Source organism: Microcebus murinus, chromosome 17 (assembly GCF_040939455.1).
Source record: "Microcebus murinus isolate Inina chromosome 17, M.murinus_Inina_mat1.0, whole genome shotgun sequence".
NCBI classification, from domain to species: domain Eukaryota; kingdom Metazoa; phylum Chordata; class Mammalia; order Primates; family Cheirogaleidae; genus Microcebus; species Microcebus murinus.
Genome location: NC_134120.1, coordinates 28,660,195 through 28,684,590, shown reverse-complemented (window position 1 = coordinate 28,684,590; position 24,396 = coordinate 28,660,195).

Below are 24,396 nucleotides of genomic sequence, written 5' to 3'. Positions count from 1 at the left end.
CAGATCTTTCTTTTATTATTAAAGTTATTATTACTTTTTTAATGTGAAGATTTATTGAGTCACATGGCCTAGGAGAGATAGAACTACCCAGTCCATGAGATTCGTATCTTAGGACCTGTTAAGACCCCGCATTGCAAATACAGCTGATAGCATGCAACTGGTTGTTTGTCCCAGAGGATTGGCAGTTCATAGAATTTCCTTGTCAGAGATGTAAGAAACCATTGATATCATCTTTTCTAACTGTCTGGATGATTAATGAGCAAACTTCTTCATATATGAAAGGAGATTATCTGCCCTTTATGAATGGGGTATGGATTTGAGCTGATTTTCTAATAATAGAGATGGTTAAAACTAAGAAAGCCATAGTCTGTCACTCAGTTCTTTTTGTAATCAATACCTTAAATTTATAAAATGAATGGTTGGGATTTTCCAAAATGGGAGAAAAAGTGGAGAGAGGTGTAGTCATGAATTTGAACCAAACTTTCTCAGAGTCCCAACAATAGATATTAAGAGAACATCTCCATAGCTGAGTGGTGGGTATCAGTGAGTTCGAGGAGCATGTGGCTTGGACCCAGCCAGGATAGTTGTTGTTCCCAGCAATACTCCTATTCTTGAAAGAGGGTATGGTAACAAGGCTTGGGCCAAGTTTCAGAGAAACAAAGGTACATTTAGGATCTCACAGTAAGTATATATGCTCAGGGTAATGAGACAGAGACACCATTGCTAAGAGAGTGAATTATAAGAAGAATATTATCAAGTTAGGAATGCCCACAGACTCTCTCCATATGCTGTCATAGTACAGTCCCAGAGAATACACTGTACAGTGGCATGTTCAATCTCACAAAATAGACAAATATTACTTTTTTACTTTGATTAACCCAATATTTCCCAAAGTCATTTTTAATCATGAAGTGTGTGTGTGGAGGGGTATGTGTATATGAGATATGCCTATTTACTGCTCACAGAATTAGCATGCAACTAAAAGTACTTTGGAAATGCAAATCTAGAAGTCCCATGATTCAGCTGCTTTGTGATCTGGACCTAAAGTTCTACTTCCTGAGGAAGCTGAAGTGTTTTAAGAAAGAAGGAATGAGACATTATGACAAATGCTACAGAGAAGTTATATAAGATGAGAACTGAGAACTGAAAATGTAATTGGACAACATAAAGATCATTGGTGATCTTAACAGGATCTATTTCTGTGAAGTGATGGGGCTGAAAATAAGATTGAGGACAGTTCAAGTGAAAATCAAGCTAAGGAAATAAAAACATAGAGTATAGACAATTCTTTCAAGGAGTTTTGCTATAAAAGGGAAGAGAAATGAAGCATTAAGAGAAGGATATAGGTTCAAGATAAAGTTTTATAAAATTGTGTCATGTTGAGCATGTTGGATTATGGATGGAAATGACCCAGTAGAGGGATAAAGATTGTTGTTGTGGTAGAGAGAAGGGGAGATTTCAGGAGGGAGGTCCTTGAGCATCTGAGTTGGCCTAAGATAGGAAGGAAGACAGTTTGCTGGTTGTTCCTTCAAGGCTGGGTACATGGGTACAACTGTAGGCAGCCTTCTGGATTTGGTGGTGGGCATGTGTGGAAGTTCTTTTCTGATTGCTTCATATTCTTTCTCCTAGGAAAATAAGAAAGCAAGGTCATTATCCGAGCATTAGGATGTGGAAAGGAAAAGCTGTTGGGGAAGATATGAGAAGAAAGACGTTGTTAAATGATTATTTAGGAAAAGGAATTCATTTTCAACTTTTCCACAGTCCTCTCTTGATCAGTTAGGTATCTCAGCATAGTGTGCCATAGCTTTCTAGCCCAGGAAAAACCTCCTCTTTTTGATTGTGTAGGTTTCTGGTCAATCATTATTCTTCATCTTTGGCTACTATGTTATAAAGAATAACCTTATTTTACATTAGTTTGTGTGACGGCTATATTGAGAGTGGTGGATATTTTTGGTAGGCTAGTAATTTCACATGCTTTCAAAATGATGTTATTTAAATAGTAAAGATGAAGAGAAACTTATTTTAATGTACAATGTAAATTGGCTCCCAGGCAGCTGCCTGGCTAGCTTACTCCTTAACTGAAGTTCGATCCAAATGGCCACTCACAGTGACAGATGGTTGAAGGAGCAGATGGGGAAATGTGAGGAAAAAGGAGCAATAGGCCAGTAATCAGGAGATGTGGATTCTGGCTGAGGCCCGACATCACCCACTTCCTCTATCTGCAACTGTGAGTGAGGTACTTGTTCTTCATGGGCAGTCCAGTATCATCTAGACTTGGAGTAGATACTCCTTACTGTCCTCTCTAAATTCTACAAAAGGAAGGTAATTCATGTATCAATCACATGCATATTATCTAAAGAAACATAGCTATGGGAACAGAGGAAATAACATATTGCAGAACAATGTTGAGTGTCTCTCACTTCTAAAACAAATATGGTACCATTTTACCAGCTACTACTGCCAGCCCAGCATACCCTGACACATTTGCGCATTTACCAGAACCAGAGTCTGCACGTCACCTTCAGGTGTCCATCGACAATTCCCTCTGAGAGCTATCTAGCAGGAATATCCTAGCCTTTTTCTAGGAAAGAGAAAAATCCTACTGTCCCTAGGTTATTCTGGGGAAGGCCAGTTTTAATCTTAAAGATTTCCCAGATACAGTACTCTCTGGTTTCTTTGACTGTTCATACAGCTCTGGGTATGAATGATCTATCTCATCTTTTTCTCTTCAGTGTGTTGGGGACTGCTCAGAGAGCCTTGAAAAGGCCCAGGAAGGCTTGTACCTTACCCTTGGCCAAGCTGGTAGAAGCACTAGTTTTAGTTATGACATGATCCAGGTGTGGAATAAACTGTGCTTTACCCACAAAGTATAGATAAGCTTCCTGAGGACAGATGTATGCTAACTTCATAACATTCAGGGCGTGTACGATACATACTTTATAAACACATTACATTGTAATGAATTGAACTGAATTTATTAGAATTCGTAATGTCCCTCAGGATAATGAATGTCCTGGCTAAGAAGCAATAGTCACATAGATGACTGTGCCTGACTCTAGCACAAATAGGGATCAAATAATGTGTGCCAATTGACCTGTTAACCTGAGTTTTTGCCATTGAACCATATTATATGTCTTAATTGGCTCAAAATAAATGTCCTACCTCATAGCCTAGGTAAAGATTCTTTGTTAATGTCCACTTTTCCTTATGCCCTATTTTACCCCAGTGCACAAGATTCTTGAATAATACATTTAGCAAATATGGAAATCAACCATTTTAAATTGTTTTGGCATTCATGAGGATGTTGATAAAGGGTGGGGATAGGGAGCAGAGCTGATTCCTTAGTAATTTTCTGCAGATGAACATTGGCTAAGTTACAACAGAATTAATGTGGAATTAAATATTACAGTAAGGCTATTATCAAATGAGGTCACGGTGATGAATGGCCTATTTAAATGAGACCACCAGAAGGAATTAGAACTGGAGCCTATTAATCCCAGTCAGTTTGCAAGACTCCATTTTTATGCAGATTAAACTATATTTCAGGTTGATAAATCAGCATGACGTACTCTGTGACAGGAGCCAAATTTCTTTTCCATTCTTAATTTTATTTCCATGTGGTTAGGGCCACAGCTGGGTGCATACAGCTTAGAGAGAATACCCCTGCAATGGGCATCACTGATTGAGATGAGTGGCAGGTGATCATTTGGTTCATATTGCTGGACCTCTGGTTTGACTTCCTTTTCTTTTAGGATGACAGCCAGTGAATTATGACTGCCAATAACTGCAGAATTATTTATGTGTTGATTGTGTTGGCACAGTGTGCTGCTCTTACTCCTGCTGCTTTTCCTTAGGAATCTACTTAACATTTCCCAGATACTGTTTTTCTCTTTGGAAAAGTCTTGGTATCACTAATGTATTTTTCCATCCTTAAACTAAGAGAAATTTAATAAAATATTTCTGAAAAATCTGGTCTGTTTTATGTTGAGCTTCAGATGAAATAGTTGTAAGTGTAACACAGATAAAGTCCAAGTTATTTGCCCAGTTGAAAATAGTTGGCTGCAGAACATGTGATGGAATGGAATGATGGATAACACAGCTGGAAGTGAGGGCAGCTAGTTTAGCCCTACACTAACCAGCTCTTTGACCTTGGACAAATCACCAAAATTAAAACATATAGCACAGTACATTGTACTCGATAGGTTCTCAATGAATATTTAGTATTAGGTGGAGTGAACGTAACTTCTCTGATCCCAGACTTCTTTCTAAATTAGGCAGCATATCTTGCATGGATGGAAAGTGTGACAGCTGCAATTGACCCACCTGCCTACAAAAATGGGCTTGCTTGCTCTCAGTGGTCTCAACAAATGCTCTGGATGAAGAGCTTCCTGCCTTAATTCAGTATTATTTAGTGTTTTGAAGTTTTTGAGAATTCTTTCATCTCTTTGATAGGGGGTGTTTCCTGTATCTTAGGAAGAGTGGGCATCATTATTTGCCTAAAGAGGTAGCACAGGAGCAGATATCAGTGGCTTCTCCAAAGTGGCAGAGTTGATCAATTCCCTTGCAGGACTAGAACTCAGGTCTCTAATGCCTAAGGCTGCGTTATCCTGTACTGCTACTAACACAAGTTGTAACTGTTCCCTTGCCCAACAACTTAGAGGGTGATATTATTTCATGAGAAAAATGAAAATGGCCAATGGGAATTACTCTTTGGACCTGAAGGCCATCGATATCTGGAAAGGGTTGAAATCAGGATTTGCCATGGTATCAGTATCCCTTACCATCATTGCTACTTGGCTGTGTTCCATGTCACTTACTATCTTGCTGACTGACCCATTGAACAGTGAATGGGTTGGGGAAGGCAAGGAATTGGCTTAGTTCCCAGAAGTATCACATTGTGGTTGTAGCATGACCCAGTTATGTCACAAGCAGCATGTCTCGCAGAGGGAAATAGCCTGGAGGCTGGCCAGGGCAGGAGAGAAGCCACATGGTCTGTGAGTACTGGATGCTCTCCTGTGGCAGGAAGCAGCTCCTAGCTGTGTGCCATCTTGGGAGCTTGCAATATTGCCAAAGCTAAGGGCAAGGCCTGCTTGTATATAGAGGAGGTAACTCTATAAGGACTATTATAACTTTTCCTGTTAAATATTTCTGACATCTTCCTGATATGGGTACCTGAGATTTCTTTGTCAGGGAACAAAGACCTTTGATTCTATAGCTGGAGGTTAGACTTAGAGTGCAAAACCCCTGATACAGAGAACGTGTTAAGTTTAATGTCATTCACATCAGAGCAGTATACATAAGGAGGATGAATGTTGGGATTTCCAGACATGCAAACACACACTCTCTCTCTCTCTCTCTCTCTCTCTCTCTCTCTCTCTCTCTCTCTCTTCTACTTGTTCATAGACTTCTGTATATTCTCCTGCCTTTCTTGTGTTGTTTCCTTTGCCTAGAATCTTATTATAGCCAATTTCTAGTCATCTCTCAAAACAGGGCTCAAGGATTACCCGCCTTGTGAAGGCTTCCCTGTTTCCTATCACATTGCCTAGGTTGAGTTTATCCTCCTCCTCTGGGCTCCTAGTGTACCCCACACGTTTCTATTGCGGCATGTATTCTGCTGTATTTTCATACACTTCTCAGGCATGTTCATAAGACATATCATTATGCAGAGCATCCTTTTATTTTTAGGTTTTGAAAGTTTATATTAGATTTGTTAAATTTGCAAATGCAGAAATGTACTTCTAGGAACATTCATTTTTAAAGTTAGTGATAAAGAGACACAAGACATCATCATATTAACTAATTATTTTTGTTGTTGTTGTTGTTATCCTACCTATATTTTAGAAGGGGATTCTAATAACATCATCCTGAGTATTGCTGAGGATCGGGTCCAAGTGTTACCATGCTACTCTGAACCATTGACACATATCTCACACCCATCTTGATGCAAGGACAATGTCTCACAGGGGAGGCAGGCCTGAAGACTTGTCAGTGTGACAGAAGGACCTTACAAACTTAGAGCGAGGTCCTCTTCTACCCCAGTGTCAGAGGTTGCCTGGCTCCCTACAGAGATTCATCCAGACTTCCAGATGGTCTGTTGGCATAAAACTTTAAATTACAAATATTCTGAATATAGCTATGCAGTGATATTTGCAGAGAACAGACAGCTATTGAGATGCCTGTAGGTGGGGTAGCCATTCCACTGAAAGGGCAAGGGAAAGGACGTGCCACAGGAAGAGGTGGTAAGTGCACCCTCCCACTGAAGCCATTATCCTTTCCCGACAGTTGTACCCATGATACCCACTATTCTAATGACTACCTTCTCCCTAAGTCACATGTGTCTATGTCCTACAGGTTCATGGATTTGGCTACCCTTTGCCTAGATACCAATGCTTTTTCAGATTGTGATTCCAAAATTCCTAGGATTCCAAGGCTTAAACCTGATCCATACCATCGATGCTAAAGTAACCATCATAATTGATTCTCCTAGACCTATGACCTTACTGCAGACAAAGCTGTTCCACTAGGCAACCCTTCACACTGTTGTCTCCTCTATCAGATGCCCCACACACTGATATTGTTCTAGAATGGTTGTAAGGAAAGAGACCTTTCGCTGAAATGCAGTAATCTCAAAAAAATCCCATTCTTGATCCTATGTCACTCACTTGTTCATATGCATAGATCTTAGAAGCCCAAATCCTACTGGAGTGTTTTTTCTCTCACCCCCTTACCTGAGCTTTTGATTTGTGCCTTAGTCTATCTTTCTGGACACTGTGTCTAGCCCATCTGACATACAGGATTTTTAAAAACTAATCTAAGTATCCAAAACCAGTAAGGAGAGAGAGAATTGGTGAGAAGGATGAGTATCATGGTATGGAAACTAATTTTGAATTAACTATGATATTTCCTTGATTCTGAAAAGTATACTTGTTTTCTACAATTTTTTGTCTCTGAAAACAAGCCATCCTAGAATGAATAATTATTAATATATTTAATGTAGAAAATATCTTTCTTCTTTTTTGGAAAACCTTTATTGAATCAGTGTGTTGAATTAGTGCTGGCATCTAAAAATAAGAGAAAAGAGGAAGTATGATATTTCTTCAAACATTTTGGTTATGTTGATTTGCTAGCCCTGAGGACATTAGAGTATGTTGTACAGCTAGGAAAACTGAAATGAGTAGAGAGAAGAAAATCAAGGATCAGACAGGGAGCATTGGTCCAGTTTTCATTTAGACCTCCAATTCTTTCAGAGCTGTTTGCTCTGAGCATCTGAGCCTCCTTCCTGGTAAAAAATCTTGTATGCCCCAGGCTTCTTCTTTGTGTTTGAGGTTGAGGTTAGTGGAAGCTGTGTCTGAATTCAATACCCTTCTTTCTTAGGGTGAGCTGAGCCTTTCAAGGCACAGGTAATTTAGCAAGAGCCAAAATACTATTTACGTTTTTGGGACACACTTCCTATATGCACAGCAAGCACATATATATATGCATATATATATGCATATATATATTATATATTATAATTTAATTTTCACAACAAACCTTTGAAGTGGTAACTATTATTTTCTCAATTTTACATATAGGGCAGAAGGCCTAGAGGTGCTCAGTAAATTACTTATTTTTACATAAGGAATTTATAAAGAATTTAACAATGTCTGTCAGGTTCTGAAGTCCATCTTATTAAATGATCATTATCCTGACTCTTAGTAGATTTTATACAACCTTAATTGGATATTGTTAAAATGGCATATTCACAATTTCACCCTCCCATGTGTATGTATGTATGTGTATATGTGTGTGTATATATATGTGTGTGTATATATATATATATATATACATATATATATATCTTAGCAAATTTATTGAGAACAAGTTCACATCTGGAGGTAGGAAATGGGCATATAAAAGCACCTGAGGGCTGGGGGACAAGTCTTCAGAGAAAGGAACAGGTGCAGGCCAGAGAGCCTGCGACCTTCAGTGCTGGGCCAGACAGCATGTGCACACAGGATGGGAAGCCATTGCAATGCCGAAAACTCAGGAACAGGGAGGGATTCTGGGAGGTCATCTAATACCTTCCCTGTCTTCAGACAGCTCCAGATTTAAGCTATTCTGAAAGCATTTATGTGGAATTTGAAATGAAAATATAGCTGCTTAGTCTTTAATAGAAGACAAACAAAATGCAGGAGGCTGTGGGTCGATTCTGAACAAGGTATCTTTTTTTAATGCATCACACCAGGGGGCCAACACATATTTGAAAGGGCTTAGAATGCACACAAAGGCTCTGTATCTTGACCTTGACTAATGCCAGAGAAGGCAAATCCTCACAGCAAGAAACCAGCACCCAAATATATAAATAAAGTAAAAAGAAAATGGTAAATAAATGAGCCACAATTTGGTATTTTGTGACAAATCCCTCAGATTGATGAGAGAAAAACCACTCGAACTCATCCTGGAGCGCTGAGTTCCATAACGTATGTACAAAATGCAAAAGCTATCTTAATGCTTCTTTATGGGCTGCTTGTCTGTGGGGTTGCCCTGAAAGAAAATGTATTTTGAGGAGAAAAAAAGAAGCTTCACTAGGATCTTAGCTCTGCAGTGTTTTAATTCCTTCTCACAGTGACAAACAGAGACCATAGCTGATGCTTTTGAAGTTAGGTTTAATCTAAGAAAAGATTCGTAAGTTTTTAACAACACCTCGGTATGGAAAACTGGATCAGGATTTTTTATATATATATATCTTCTAAACTTCACTGAACAAAGCATTTGAAGACAGGGAAAGTGTAGGGCATTATTAACTGGAGGAAAAGTGATGACTTTCCTTTTTTGTTCATTCTTAATAAATTATGTGCTTTCAGCTAAAATAAATGGTGCTCGGTATTCATAACCATTTCACACTTCATGTTAACTCTTCTCTGTTGTTCCTCAACTCCACGTGAGCCAGGTTCTTTATGTAGATTGGCTTTTATTACCTGAACTAATAGAGAGTTCTAGGTAGCAAAGATTATCCCCTCAAGCCAGGGATGAGAAGATGGACATAGTTGACATAGTTGAGGTGTTTTCTTCTCCTGCTAATCATAATTGGCACTGGTCTAAAACTTGATTGCAAGTTTTGGAGGAGATGTTGTCAAGTTATGTGTTGGTAAATGTTTAACAATTGGCTCTTCAGAAAATAAAGGAAATAAAAATAAAGAAAATCGTAATTACTGTGTTTGACAATTTCCTTAGTATAAATACTCTTACCAATGGTGAATTTGATCTACTACTGTTTTAATAAGTGGTTCAAAAATTCCCCAAGTTTTGCTAATTGGCAGCTATTACAACTGACTTTGACATATCACTGACTCTCTCTTTTAATTAGTTTTTCCTTTCAAAAGCCTGTCGATCAAAATTGGGATAGTCATTCTGATAAGCAGAAACCACCACCACCATCACCACTATCACAAAATTACATTAAGAAGTAAAACAATGTTACTATGTACCCCATAAATATGTACAATAATTATGTGTCAATTAAAAATTTTTTTAGAAATATGAAAAAAATATTGAGACTAAATATTGAGCCCTGCAACACATCATCAGGGGCTACAATAAGTCCTCTCTTAACATTGTTGTTAGGTTCCTAGACATTCTGTGTGCCATAAGAACGTAACTCTTGTTTATATCAATTAGCCTACAGTAAAATTGGCTTCCTTATACAATATGTTGTTTCGCTTCAAGTCAGTTTCCAAAAAGCTATTGACAACATTAAGCGGGGACTTACTGTATATCCCAGTTTACTGTTATGTCCATTTGAGGTCTACAGAAAAGAGAGTGCATTAAGAAAACACAAGCCAATTCTCACTTGTGGGTGGCTATGACTAGTATCCAACGTATTCTCTTCCCTTTCATGGTCTTGTCAAAAAAGAAAAAAAAAAATCCAATTTTCACTTAAACAAAAGTGATTTATTGCTAACCAAAAGTCTGTATTTTGGCAGGAATATTGAGTGTGTCCATCATTGTAGTTTCAACCCTTGAGTTTCTGCTTACTCTGGCTGAAATGCTTTCTCATACTTTCTGCTTGTCATCGATGCCTCTCTTTCTTGATCAGCAGCCAAAAAAGAAGAACACGTGGCTCCTATTCAGCTTTTGAGGCAACCTATGGATTTTGGCTTTGATCTTTCAGACCTCAGTAAGTCTTTATTATGTGGTTCATTTAGGAATGGGACTTGACAGTCTCAATGACCATTCAGTCTGTGGTCACCTAGGACAATAATATTGATGTTCTTCTCATTGCTGGGCAATGCAAAGGAAGTGATGAAGTCTGCTCATGGCTAGACTTCAGGCAGTTAAGGGAGGTGGGTATATTTTGGGAATGGTGGCTGCTTGGTCTATGTTAGCACCATACTCAAGCAGAGGATCATTTAGGGAGAAATTGGAAGGTTAAGATTGCATGTGTCAGTCAAGGATAACATGGTCAAGGTAAACATTGTATCTCTAGTCCTAATTATTAACTAATATACCTCCCTATTATCTCTAAGCCTTGGAACCTTGGTTATTTCCCTGGTAACAGCACCAAAATACCAAGGCACATACAAAGGCTGTCCAGCCATTGTTAATAAAACGAGAACAGTTACATGGCTGGATACTTTCCAGACAACCCTCGTATAAGCAGAGTGTTATATACGCTATTCTGATAGGGTGACAAACTTATCCCTGTTTGCCTGGTATTTTCCCATTTTAGAATTGAAGATACTTTGTTCTGGGAACCCTCTCACGTCCCGGGCAAACAGGAATAGTTGGTCACCTTACATCTTGAGCATACAGGAGATAACATTGCCATAGTAAGGGTGTGTGTATCTGTGTTCATGTACTTATTGAATCAGGTTTCTAAACTAATATATGACATATCGACGTATCCGTTAATCAACATTTTGGGGAGTACAGTTCTTTAACCAGATAGTCTCCATCTGGTTGTGCCATCATTAAGTTAATATATTTTCATCTTGTTGACAAATGTCATGAGGGGCTTGTTTTCCTGAAATCAGAATATAATAAACCAATAAATCAGTTTGGGCATTTTAACAGACAAGTTAAAAATGACATAAAATGTCAAAAAATAACATTTTTTTGAATTTTAACAGAAATTGATATTAAACTCTTTGTTCGATCAAATATAGAATCTGTCTTTTCATTTTACTGACATTGACTTTTTATTGTACTACTAGTTTTGTGCTTTTAAAGGATATGTGACTTTGCAATTTAGGCAGATCTGGTCCTGAACTTTGCACGTTCTACTTGCATAAGTCACCATCTCCCTGTTAAACCCCTCAAGCTTCCATTTCCTCTATAAAACTATCCTTTTTAGAAAGTTTATCATATTTTAGTGAGATAATACATGTGAAGCATCTGATCCACAGTAGATGTTCAATAAATATTAGGTATTTCTCTGCATTTTTTAAAAAACAATACTATTTTTAACCATATCCTGTTTCCTGTTCTTCCTTTCATAATTCTTTTATGATGCCTAACAATGGTTTTGTAATCATATACTCCAACTAGTGATGTGAGAGATACTCTTATAACACAGGAGAGTAATTCATAATGCAAAGCTTCCATTTCCATAATACAAACGCTAATGAATGAATGTATTTGGTTCTTGTTTAATATGAGGCTAAAGATCAGCTAATACTCTGTGCTCAATACAGATGAAAACGTATTTACTTAAGGTATGAACATGCCTTTGATGTGAAAAATGAATCCTTTCTTTCATGTTCACCCTACCCTATTTTTTAATATTACTTAAATATCTGTGCACCTTAGCAAATTGACTCTAATTATAGTAAACTAAGTCAAGCTGCCAGCCCCTGATTGATCAATCATTTAGCTGACTTGACTGAAGTTTGCCAAAATTATCTCTCAGCATATATGTAGAGCTGGTAATGGAAATTAGTGTGGGATACTAAATATAAATACTAAATACAAGAAGATATTGAAGACATGTTTAGTGTACATGTTTAGTGTACATAAACCTCTCATTTTAAAGATGAAAATAAAAATAACTGTCAGAAATGGTGGCCCCACAATCATACAGAGAATTAGTAACAATTAGGACAAGAATTAAGACTCTTGGCATTTTAATCAAGACTGTCTCCACAATATTGCCTATTTTAAGAGAGATTCAGGGAGGGCCTTGAAAGCAATGTCTTTTCTCCAACATTCGGAACATATTGACTTTTTTTTTAGACAAAAGGCGTTGATAGAATTCTTAATTAGGAGTCGTTTTTATATTTTTGAATTATCAAATATAGGGACACTGGTTAGCAGAGTGGAGGGAAACTTCCATTTTCTAGCTTGAATAATTGTATAGGTAGGTCACTCTGCTAATTGGTTTTCAGGAGTTGTTGCCCCATCCTTGGTTGCTAACCCCTGCAGATGGCAGTATTGCATGATAGATACCTGCTCTTACTCCTTGTCCCATTATATTAATTGTCTGCTGTTGATAACTCTTTATTGAAACAAATCAAGAGAAAAAAGAGAAATGGCCTAATGAAGAACATCAGGATAAGAGCCTTTTCCCCATGTGAACAAAGAAGATTACAGCTCAAAATATCTGTCATTATCTCAAAAAGTGATCTTGTGAATATTGTCCTTGAATTTATCACCAACAGCTAGAAGAAATTTTACAAATTTAGTTATTAAAAGAGATTGACTTCACATCTTCCAAGAGAGTATGGCAAAGTTTCAATGAGAAGTAAGAAAATTGAGAGATAAGAAAAAGGATGCATTAATGAAATTCTCAATAGGATAAATAGACCAATCTGGACCTGAGAATAAGATAAAGGCTGGAAGACCCATGAGGAGGGTGGTGTTGGGTGGATGTTGGTGCAGGTCACCAAGAAAGGGATTCCAGGAGTCAGAGCATGTTTTTTTTAAGAAGATGGGGCCATAATGAGCATGGATCTTTAGATGTGTTAAACTCATATTACATGAAGTTGCATGAACTCATATTCCTAAGGTGGGGAAGTCCAGTAGGCAGTATGAATCATGGTTGTGAGGAGAGACTGAGATTGGAACAATAGATTCAGGAGCTATTGACATTTGTATACCACATTTCTGCCATGTATCAGACCCTGTATATTACAATAAATTACATTGTCCTGGCTGCCAAGGAATTTGCTTATAGTCTAGTGGAGAAACAGACAAATAAATAGTTAAAAATACATAATGATAAGAAAAATGGTGAAAGAATACATGTCTTCTGGGATCCAGAGGAAGAAATGACCTCTAACTTGAGATTAGAAAGGAAATGGAGATGTAAAAGTGGCCTTGGCAAAGGGGTTCATGGGCTGCACCCAAGCAAACCTGACGTTGGGAAGAGGGGAGGGGACTGACTGGGTGGGCAGAGAGCTGTGGTTTAGGTTCTAGGAATTAGCCATGAATAAGATGCAACTGTGGCTTTCAATATGATTAAGAAGGTTCCCCTCATCCAAGATGAGTATCAGGTGAGATTTGCAGAGAACCTCAGACCTTAACAGGCCTTTGGTTGAATCCTTTTACATTTTGGCAGAATGAAAACCTCATGAAACAAAGGCAACATCTGTCTTATTTACCACTTTTCCCTCAGCATCTGGAATAGTGCCCACCACATAGTAGATGCTCAATAATATTTGCTGAATAACAGAAATAGGTTGGGGAGAGAGGAAGAGAATGAAACAAAAAAAAAAAAAAGAAAGGGGAATGGAAATTTTCTCAATGTACAGTGGTGGGAAAGCACTTCAGGCAGAAAATACATGGTTGGTAAAGCCATGGAGGTGAAAAAGAAAGAAAACACAGGACTTCAAATAAGCTCATCATGGCTGCAGCATGGAAGGTAAAAGGTAAGTCCAGTGATATCAACTAAAGAGATAACCAGGAACACCTTATAAAGGGTGTTGTTAGCTCTATAAAGAATTTTCAACTTTTTTGGGGGCCAGGACAATCATTAAATAATTTTTATCAGAGAAGTGATAGGATCATATTTGAGTCTCAGAAAGGTTACTTAGGTTGTGTGAGAAATGGACTAGAGGGAAAAGAAAACAGAAGTAAGAGAGACTAGAAAAGAGGCTGTTACAATAATCTAGGCAGGTGATGATAATGGCTTGAAATGAGTATTTTGAGAGTTATTTAGGAGTCAGATCAGTAGAGTGGGTGAATGGGAAAATGTGAGGACCAAGGAAGAAGCATAGTTCAAATCTAAAACACAGATCGTGGCTGGGACAACCAGGAAATGATGGGGTCATCATCTGAGGAAGTGATAGAAAGAGGGATGTGGTTTTGAACACATTGAAGTTGAGGTATCTATGAGAGTCACATGAAGTCAACTGGATACATGAGTCTGGAACTTAGTATAGAAGCATGGGGTGAAGTGATGGCTTGAGAATTCTTACTAACCTTTGGATGTTTCTTTAAAGCCACAAAAATAGATGAAATCTACTATGAAGGTCATGTAGAGTGAGGCGAGAAGTTGCTTTCACACAAAACTCTGAGAAACCCCAATATTGTAGGCATAGATAGAGAAAAACAACCTGTAATGGATCTAGAAGAGTCATCTACATAGAAAAAAAAGCAGAAGAATGTCATGGCAGTAGCCTGAATATAGATAAAGAGACAGTGGACAGTTGAATCCATCTTGAGTTGCAATAATACTAGGAAAATGGAGCAAAAATTACAAAAGTATTATAAGATGGTCAATGTGATCAGAAAATGATGACTAAGAGAGAGAATCAAAACAAGACATGAGAGGATAAACACAAAAATAATAGGAGTCAAAACCCAGAAATTCTCAATAATGTCAAAATATAGGTCGAGAGAATTAACAGAGTGTAAGAAGGGTAAAGATTGTGGGAAGGGGGATTTTTTTCATATTTATACATTTTAAAATTTCATAATAATGTATACATATGCATTCTTATTGAAAGTAAGTCAGGAAATGCAGAACTAAAGAAAGTAAAATGTTGAAATGTCTCCTCATCTTTCCCATCATCAATCTTTTTCCTAAAGCAACTACTCTCAGCAATTTAGTGTTTATTCTTTTGGAAATTTTTCAATGCATCTATATACATATACACATACACATGACTGCACATGATTTATTTTTACAAAAATGGATTATAATATTCTAATTAAAAGTCAGTTAATTAAGGCATATTGTTAATTGACTTTTTCATTTAACAATATGTTTTAGTGAACTTCCTATCAGTGCATTTATATCTACCTCATTTGTTTAAATAATTGCATGATTTCTGTATTATGCAATGAAAATAATTTAGCCATTTCCTATTGGTGGGCAGTTGAGTTATTGGAGAGCTGAATGCTAAATCAGACATTTCAGAGGTAGAACAACCCTGGGTGGTGGCAAAGTCCAGGCTGTGGACATGAGGGTCAATGGCAAAAATAGGACTGGGGAGAACTTGGTGATAAAAATGGGGGAGGTAAGTGTCCACTTGTTGGAGTGGTTTAAAACAAGGGGTACTGAGGCCACTTTAGGATAAAGTCAGGATTCAGAATGGATGGTGAGCGCCAAAGGATGGTGAGCTCTAAGTTAAAGGCTTTAATTAATAAGATGAATGACCAAGAGCATAGTAGATACTGACAATGAGACAGTATTAAAATCATGTGATTAGGTGGAAAGAGCCACAATATGTATTTTTTCTCTTTCTTTCTTTTTTCTTTCCAAATGGAGATGTCTGGAAGGAGCACTAGATAGGGGCTAAAGAAGTGATGATTACATCTTTGACCCAGAGGCAAGGACAATGAAGGAGAAAGAGAAACTTCTATTTGAAATGCATCTATTACAAACGGTGTCCTCCAGGCCCTGCTAGGTATCTGTTAAGGCCTGGGAAGGGTGACACGATTCATGAAAGAGTTGAAGATGGAGGGGTTTACAATGGAAGCAAAGATGCAGATGCTTTCATGGAAATGCTTGTGGTGGAGAAGTGTGTTCTTGGAAAAAGGAAGCACTAAGCAATGTGGAGTTGAGAGAAGAGGCAGGACGTGAGCAGGGTGCTGGGAGTGTGAGGTGGTAAGTTGAGATGGCCTCCTGACTTACCCAATTATTAGTCCTTCCAGTGGCAAAGGAGGCAGTAAGGTTGAGAGGGTTCAGGCCTCTGAAGAATTATTCATGATCTGGAGTGAAGGTGCTCCTGAGAAAGATCTGGTCACAGCAAAGAAGCTTATAATGGAAACCAGTCCCTGCAACTGCCACTGTGTTGCAGAAACAGCCCCTCTTGCCAGGGAGTGGTGGTGATGCGGGGAGCATGTCTCTGTTCCAGGGTCCTCTCTGCAATGATTCTCCCAGTCTGGGCTCAATTTCCTAATTTTTAGCATAATATAACAAATTCCTCATTTTTAATATAAGTGATTACACTAAATTAGCTAAAATCACTAAATTAAGTGATTACACTAAATTAGCAGACTCAAAATTTATACTTCCAAGTATTTTCCTTTAATTCATAAAACTTTATTTTCCTTCTCTTCAGGAAAATTAGTAAGACTGGCATCAGCAAGTAGTTCTCAGTGTTGGTTGTTCTGGGTTTCTTAGGATTTTATAGGAGGTATGACATTTATTTAAGTGGATTTGTTTCTTTACTGTTCCTATTCCATGCTAGCTAGACAGCTCTCCTTGGGGTCTCTCATCTAATTCAGTGCCATTCCATTCATCACTCACAAAATCATTAATTCGCTTGTGTTGTGTTGCCTCCTGAGGTTTCCTGTTTCTAAGTCAATAGAGCTGAGAGCTAATGCACGTTTCACAGATATTACTGGTAAGGAGCTTGGAGCATGAATTGGAGAGACTTTCCCTGTTATATAGGATGTATGATAATAATTCATTTCTTTTATATGGGTGTTTAAAAAGGGAACTGCCAGATTAGAGGTAAAACCATGAAAAACATTCTTATGTGTATTCAGTCAAACAAATATGTTTAGGTGAGCTCAAATTATAAGCAGTTCTTGAGCACCTACTGTGTGCCAGGCACTGTGCTGGGCTGTGTAGGATAACAGAAGAAACACGCAACGTAGTTTTGCTCTCAAAGTATTTACAATTGGTTGGAGAGATCAAAAACAGCCATGTGAACAGATGACTATGGATAAAAAGAAAATAGTATTTCCCATTAGTAAAAGAAAAGGTATTGCAAAGCAGAACTTGATTAATGAACAAATGAATTGTACGGACAGGAATTGCCATAGACTTTGAAAGAAAAATGAGTTATATTTCAGGCTTTAATAAACAGAGAAGACTTTGAGGGAAAGTCTGGTCGCAGATCTTGGTGTTTTAAGTGCATAGCTTAAAGTATTAATATATGTTGAATTTGAGGATGTGGACAGGATTAGGAGACTGACAGGTAAGATGGCTGTTGGAGAATGGTCTGAACAAACACATGAAGGTAACAAAATGTGCAGCGTGTTTGTAGTAGAGAACGTAAGAATGAAAGTATTAGCAGTTGGAGCCAGAGGATGGAGGTTATAGAGGTTAAACTTGAAGGGTGTGGACTACTGTACAGGAAGTCTCTGCTCAAGAGAAGGAAAATAGTTAGAACTATGATATGGGAAGACAGTGGCAATAAGAAGTGAAGAGAGCATGAAAGCAAGACGACCATGAGATTGATGAAAATAGAGCAAAGTCCAAGTGAATAGGTCTGAACAGATGCAGTGCAGTGGGAATAGGTGAGAGAAACCCCAGAAAGAAGAGGATTGATTGGCTGACTCTCAAGTGCCTGGCCTCTTCCTGCTCCCTACACACATTATTCTCAGGGCCCTTGTACCAGATGATTCCTCCATCTGCCATACTATTCTCCCATAGCTTTGCATTCCTGGCCTTTTCTTGTCTTTCATGCTCTCCAAAAGCTCTCTGTCTATGAATGCATCAGAAATTTTCTATCACATTACACTCTCTCACTCTCTTCCTAAAACTTTTTACTGTCCTAAAGTATCTTACTCACCCTTCATTCACTTATTTATTTATTTGCTTATAATCTTTAAAAAGTGTAAGCTCCCCAGGCAGAAGCTCCCCAGGCAGCATCCTTGGCTACAAAGGTTCATGATTATAATCTGTAGCACCCAGAGTAATGGCTGGTACAAAGTAGGTGCCCAATAAGTGATTTTTGATAAAGAAACATCAGCAAAAGAAAAGGCACAGTGGTGTAAGCTTCATTTCTGGAGGCTGTCATCCACATTATTACCATGTGTATGGTGTGATAATGAGTTTATGCCTAAAGGATTGCAAATTAAAGTTTTGATGCCAATGACTAGCAAAAAATGTTACCCCCAGGGAAATTAAATGTTGTACCATAGATATGAGAATCTTTGTTGCCTTATCTTAAGTGCCCATAGGACTGATGGAAAAGTCCTTCAAATTTATTGAAAGAATGTTTCCTACAGGTTCTAATATGCCAGCAATATCTCCAAGGTCTCGTTCCTTCCAATGCCAACACACTTATAATTTTAAGTTACTCAATTCATAATCCAAATCAATATTCTTTTCATATAAGAGGTCAGCTAGAGTAGCCACACACTTTTTCCACTAAAACTTGAAATATCTAAAATATTTATGGATGTTACCATAGGGACCAATATTCATACCCTGTTTCAAGAACCACATAATTAAATATATCACAAACTTTAAAGACTGCAGTTTTTGTTTAAAGTTTTATGATTAAAAACCACTATTGTTTTAAAAAAAGCATTGAGATGGTTGCTAAGATTGAATCAACTTTCTTTAACATAATCTGATATTGTGCAGTGATAACTTGGAAGTATAAACTGAACTTCATTTTCAACTATTCATTTGTGATTAACCAAGGAATGACTGAATCAAGATAAAAGTCAGATTTATTTATATCTCTTATGCAGGTTAAAAATAATATCTTGGATAGAAGGCATCTGGAATATCTCAACATGTTTGTATTTCAGTCTGATAAACAGCTTCTGACAGAGCCTTACTTGGAAGGATTAGAGTTCAAGGGCATCCATACCCTCTAAGGGGAGATAAAGAATATAGGCAGATTATTCTGTTTCTGCAACAAGTGGAATGGCTTCCTTACAGGAGAATGGGAGGGAGAGAATAGCACGGGTAAATTACTTGAGGTGACTGGTGGTGGTGAAAATTGCAAGTTAATCTGAGCAGCACTCACACAGAAAAGCCAGAAACCTAATTTTGATTGCAAAAGGATATGGATTCCTGCTGTAAAAAGATTTGGTTCCTCTTCATTCACTACTATATGAGATATTTTTAGCAGGATTCTAAGCATGCCATGATGATGTTAAAAAGAAGGCTTAAACAGTTCTTTTACAGAGATAAGTGTGGGTTAAATTCACACAAAGCTGTAGATGAGTGGTATGAGAACATCCACTGGGAATATTGTTTGAGGAGTATGGAGGGAGCAGAAAGGGCAAAAGGAAGCAGGGAAGAAGTAGCCCAGTAGGAAGAGAATATGGAAAAAGCAAATTGGGGTTGAAAAAGGAACGTACTTAACTTTACAGTTTTGCTCCTAAAAGTCTTCTTCCAAAAAGAAATACTGGAAACTAAGGAAAATAACTATAGCAGTGATTCTCTTCTCTTATAAAAAGTTCTGTAGTCCAGCTTGAAAAAAAATTCTCTTGATCTGGAAACAAGCTAGATAAAAATCCCATGGGGTGAAACTATTATGAAGTGATTATTAGCTTTCTCTCCTAAAAGGACCAGTTCACCAAAATGTTGTACAATAGCACAATCATTCCAGCTATTGTGGGCAGCATCAGACATGTCTCAGTGGACCGGTGTAAGGATTATTACTATCATGAGAGGAATTGATGTTCTTTAGAAAATGAGGGCTCCACACCCTATTTAACATAACATGAAAAGAGCTACAAGGCAAAAAGAAGTTTATGGCTTGACCCTATTACATGATCTTCTGCAGTATTTATAAATAACTGATAAGTTTTCTCTCAGTGACAAAGCTAAGATTTTTCTCTTTCACTTTACATAAAAGGAGCTTGACTTTAATTTTCCCTGTGGAGCTCTGGCTTGGAGTACTTGGATGATGCTAATAACAACATCTTAGAGGCTTATTCAAGGAGTGCCCCTTGGTCCCTTGCTTCAGAGAATCCATGATTCCTTATATTATTCTATCAGCCTCTGGCAAGTGCTTGTGGTTCAGTGAACTATTAATAAACGGTTCTCAGAAAATGCAAGTTGATGATGATGGTGGTGGTGATGATGGTCTTAGCTTGATTCATATATATGTATATATACACACATATAATTCAAATTATATTCAACTTTGAGCAAGGGTCTTCTTATAAAATGAAGGTGTCTCATTTTTCTCCACAACCTATAAAAGAATGCTTTCAGTTTCCCATTTTCTATTTGAGAATTCTAGAAGAAGATTGCATCACCAATGCTTACATTTAGTTTTAATTAGCAGTCATTTCTGAGTGGCACAATGAAATGGTTCAGTAAAAGGAATAGAAAAACTTATTAGTCTGTCAGTCTTGGTGCAAAAAATGATTTTTTTCCAAATTGTACAGACTAGAGATGTATGGTAGTATAGTAGATTTTTAACTCCTATCCAAGCCATAAATCTCTTCTCAATCTTCAGGATTCTTTAAAATTTAGCATGTACTGGGTTTATTCTTGAACACTCACAATCTTCATTATATTCTCCTCCAAGCTTTCCAAACCACACATAAGATAGATAGTTTTCATGTGTGGTTGGGAAATTTTATTAGTTGGAGGTGTGCAGGCAAAAAATAACTCTTTTTAAGTAGTCATGGAAATGATTCTAAAATGTCACAGAGAAAGGGGAACATGAGGTTGTATAGTGGGGTGTTTTGGGGCATAATGAACAAAGGAATTGTGTTGCACAGCTACATTTTGTACTAGGAAAATAATGTAAAGTAAATTTAGTAAAAATAAGTTCAGTGTTTATTGAATACATCTTAAAATAAACTAAGAGAAATGGAAAATTCTGTGACTATAGTTAGAATAGAAAATTAGAACTCTGCAATTTTCATTACCTTCTACTCAGCCTGCATAATAGGCAGAACTATCACCAATTCATTCATTCACTTGACAACTATTAATTGAGGTTTAATTATGTGTCAGGCCCTGAAATAAGATCTGCTATTTCAAGGCAGAATCAAATACTGTCCTTGTCGGCCAGGAGCTCCCAGGTTGAAGGGGAGGAGGTGTGTAAATATGCACATAGGATAGTGAGATAAGTGAGGTGGTTTTTGCAAAGACCCAGGGGAAGGACAAAAAATAAAAGCACCCATCTGTAAGGTGGAGTATAAATTGTCAAGGGCATCCACAGAGAAGAGATGCTAACCAAATTGAGGGACGAGTAGGAGTTTATCAAGCAGAGTGGAAAGGCCATTCCAGAAGCATGACAGGCATTCAGGCACAGGCAGGGCTGATTCAGGAAGCTGCAGGAAGTCTGGTGCGATTCCAGCAGGTGTCTTCTTGAGGGCAATGATAGGTTTTGAGGTTAGAAAAGTAGGCAGGCACTAATTCCTGAAAGACTTTTCTTATAAGGCTATGAATTTGAGCATGATGTAGTTCTCAACTGTATCAAGTGTGAGAATGCTTCCTAAAACCACATTTTTTTTCTCAGACTCATGATAAAATAGTTTCTAAATGAGAAAATATATAATGACATAGGGTTATAATTAATTCAACAAGGCACTTATAGAATTTGTACTTTATTCATTACTACCATTATATTTATTGAACGCTTACATTGTGCCATTCACGGTACTGGGAAAGGGAGACACACAGATCAGAAGAGCCACTTCTTGTTCTTAAGTTGCTTACTGTCCAGTGAGGGAATCAATAGTTAACAAACCAATACACTGTGATCGTTCCTATAATGGAGGCACCTAGAGGTGCAAAAGGGATTACAGAGATGAGAAGATCTCACATTTTCTTGGAGGTGTCAGGGAAAGTGTCACAGAAGAAGCTTTCAATTACTTTTTGAAAAAAGAATCCTCCAGAAAGAAGCATTGCCGTGAAGGAAGGAACAGGGCATTTTAGGTGGAAAGACCAAATTCTTCAAAGACTTAGAAATAGAGGAAGGCAAAATAAGAACTCACTGGAACAACAAGAGGGTCAAAGGGCTAAAAAATTGTGACTGGGAAGACCTCCTTTTATCTAATTTGCAAAATGAAAAGAGTTCCCCAGCTGTGTAAGGAATGGGCACATTCTTGACCAACTATTAATAATTTGGTGTTAGGACTCTTGAGCATAAAAACTTTTAATTAGAACATCCAGTTATTATAGGAATCCACAGTGATTCTCTGCTTGGTTGAAATATCACAGTGAAAACAATAAAGGAAGCAGCTTTTTAGAATTAAACAATATTATAAAAATGGGAATAAAACTGAAATTATATATGCTTCTAATTTGAAAATGCAGATCAGAGAGAAAATATCAAAATGGTAATAGCTGCATTTTAAAAAGTGCTATTTGTCACTACTTTGCAACCTACTATTATTGGACTATTACCTCAATGATTAAACTTTTCAATTACATGTTGCATTGTATTAGGCTTTATACAATCATTAATTAGTTCACTCACATAAAACCCAGTGAGGAAGCTGAGAGATTTTATTACCCACTGTTTTACAGATGAGAAAACAAAGGCAACAAGGTTAAGTGGCTTCCTGAATTTTTCCTGTCGGGTCTGGGACTTGCAGCATGGGAGCCTGGTCCCCTGCATGGCCCGCCTGGCACGGCTCCCTGAGTTCTGCTCCCAGCCTCACATGCTCCACTAATTGAGGATGGGTGCCCCTGGTGTTCCTGAAAATTAATGATATTCAGAGCTACAAGATGTATCTGTTGCAGCCTATGTTTGTTTACTTGTGGGACAATTAGTGACCATCTGCTCTGGAGGTGATGGTATTAAGCCTTCCTTCTTTAGAAATATTGACTTCTAAGAAGGAGAGACCCGGCCTATTAGAGAAGGAGAGCTGACTAAGGAACAGGGCCTTGGGCTTTCTACAGGATGGGGGTAGGGGGCCGCATGTCAGACATGTAGGAAGAAAAGCAAACTGAGTTCTTTGCTCCTGTTGTCTCTCCTTTTTCTCCATCCTCTCTTGTCAAACTATGCTTTCTTTTCCCAGTCAGAGTTTACATCAAACTAGCAAAGAGCTGTTGAAGAGGCAGTGTGGTCTCCTTGATTTCAGTCCTTCTACCTGAACCACTGTACCTGGCAGAGTTCAAAGGACAAGCACGTATCCACAGTTCACTTGCTGTGGGTGCATCAAGGGGCTGACTGAATGTGACATGGGCACAGCGTAGAGAAGCCAAGTAAGAGGAACATCTCAGGACCAAACGAGGGGCAGGAAATGAGAAAGGAGTTGCATGGCTATAAGGAAAGTCACCTGGCTTCTGTCAGGTGTTCTCATGCCTGTGTTGGGGCTCAGAGAACAATAATATCCTGAAACGAAGGCTTCAGAAGCAAAAGTTTTTCTCTGACTTTCTCCTGCCTTCCTGACTCTCAGTCCCATTCTCCTCCAAGGCTAGTTATAGCGTCAGAATCTGAGTCACAACACCAAAGATGTCAGGGTGGGGATCTGCCCTCCATTCTTGGTGTGCTCTCAGTGGAAGAATGAACAGACACACCAAAGGGTCAAGTCCAGACTATTATCCCAGTTCTTTGATTCTTTTCTTAGAAAAATCACCAGCAAGGCCAATACGATGGAGTAACCTCAGGCAGGGAGCAGTTTCACAAGAGCAGTGCTTTATTGTAGAACAAAACAGGTGTGTCTCCAAAAGTGGAGAGAGACAGACCAACACACTCACTCACTGACCCACTCACCTTCTGATTTCTCCGATTGTTTCCTTTTATTAGCCCAGTCTGGAGGAAGGCTCTTGGTAGGTGTAGGATGTTAGGAGTCCTCAAACTTCCTTCTGCATATAAGAGCTCCCTCTAAGAAAGCCCACCTGAGCAGTGGGGGTGAAACACAATGCACATTCAAGCTATTGGCATAGTAATTACCCTTAGGTTACTCTAGGTCATTTTCTAAAGGCTATTATGCCTGGGCTGGAGAATTCCTAGATTGATATCCTAGATTGACTAAATCTGGGGAATTCCTGGATTTCCCTCCGACCCAGGTGTAGCAGTTGCTCAGGGTAGGATTAAGGGTGGGACAACACAAACATAGAGTGCCCGCCCTTATCCTTCTTCCCAGGTGGAGCCATTACTCAAAACAGCACCCAAACAGGGAACCCTTGTCCCGAAAAGAGCCTGAGATCCTAAGTATCTAACAATAGAAATTAGAATCCCTCTTCACCAAGGTGGGTCATAGAAACCAGAATTCCTTTTTCCCTAAAGCCAGCCATAAAACCTAAAAGTGTTACTCTTACAGTCCCTCTTCCCCAGTTGTGTAAAAACCTGCCATAAAGAAATT